We start from the raw sequence: 1,793 nt of genomic DNA, 5'->3' as shown, positions 1-1,793 counted from the left end.
TTTCTTCCTTTGAAAAAGATGAAAAGCCGAGAGCAATGTTTGAAGAATGAAAAATTTTGTGTTTGCTTTGATTTGTTTTGGCTAGCTAGGTTGTTTTGGTTTTATTTTTGGTTAACTACCCTTCTAACCTTGAACTTTGTGTGGTTTATAATCATCCAACAATTCCTTCCTTTTTTGTCATGCCTATGTCACCTTGCACATGTCATAATGCTCCCACTTGTCCACACCTTGTGGTTTGATGATGTCACAATCCCTGGCTTCTTGTACAAGCTTGTCTCTTGGTCACTTATTTGTTTTACGGTTCGCTTATCTTTCGTTCTCGTTTATCGTTTGAGGGATCATACCCGGGATCTTATTACTTAGGTTCCCTTAACCTTTCTCAATATATTATATTCCTTTTATGATCCTCTCCTATAATCCTTTAATTTAAATCCTTTTTATCCTGTTACCTTTTTCTCAATTCTTTCCGTATCTAGTGGATTTCCGGGAAAAATCAAAGTGTTCGGAATCGGATTCTGACGATCTTTACATACACTTATATACCTCATAGAGTACTAATAATATCCCATAAGATCAATAACAGAACCCCTACATAGCGTGGCATGAAAAGTTTTCTCGTTCAGCAAAAACACTATTCATAAGGGTTTCAAAATTTCTCAAAAATTGGGGTTATTACATGGCACTTCCGTGTCACTGGGAAGTATGCCAGGTTGGCGATTGAGCACTGCATTGGCTATTTGACCGATTTGATTTTCCAAGGTCCTGATCGACACCGCCTGACTCTTGCCTAACAGCTTAAGTTCCTCAAAATCAGCACTAGTGGGTGCAGCTGCACCTCCCTGTTGAGGATATGATTGTAACACCCCCAGATCCGGGGTCGGGGATCCGGGTTGTCACGGTCTTTCTTTCCACAATATCACTTCACTTAATTAATAATAAATAACCTTATGCTGTGACCCCACACTAACACACACCACAACCCGTTATAGTCTCAGAGATGAAATTGAAATAAGTACAAGTCTTTGAATCCATAATTTAAAAGTTATTACAACCCAAAATGATTACTTGATAAATTTACAGTTAATTGCCATTATCTGCCACAAGTTATAATTATACATAATTGATTCTCAAAAGTAGATGGTCGGATCTACAATAGATCTACCTCTGCAGCTATAGCAGCTACAACATCAACAGGAAGACGCGGGACGCTTCCCACGCGCTTGCGCTGGGTCTGCTGGAGTCTGGCCATCTTTCCTAACTGTTGTTGTGTGATGAAGAAATAAAGCAAGGGTGAGCAGCAAGCCCACCAAAATAATATGTATAATGATTTACAATATATGAGCCTACTCATAATACTCATGAAAGTCTTGGTCAAAAGAAATGAACCAAGTTTGATATCTTAATGCGATAAAGTCGCAAAATATTCAGTATATATACATATATACTTTTCAAAATATTGGAAGTCCTCTTCCATGCATAATATACACAGAGTCCCAGTGTATAACTGTATAAAAAAATATCGTTGCAAGGTGATCTCATATATCTAACCTTGTCTCAACGTTTTTCTGAAAATCTTTGTCATTCATAAGACAATTATTAATTAGATATAAGTTTAAAAGATGAGGTTACCAAATACCCCAATATACTTATATCTTTCCCAATACTACTTGAACTACCACCGTTCAAGTTATAATCAGTTTCAAAAGTTCATCACATAGATGAGACTACAAGACAAGATTTGAATAGATTCAATCTTTGAAATATTATTGAATGAAATAAAGTTACGAGATACT

The sequence above is a fragment of the Apium graveolens genome, unplaced genomic scaffold (genome assembly GCF_009905375.1).
Source record: "Apium graveolens cultivar Ventura unplaced genomic scaffold, ASM990537v1 ctg2659, whole genome shotgun sequence".
In the NCBI taxonomy this organism is placed as follows: Eukaryota; Viridiplantae; Streptophyta; class Magnoliopsida; order Apiales; family Apiaceae; genus Apium; species Apium graveolens.
This window is presented reverse-complemented; position numbering follows the sequence as displayed.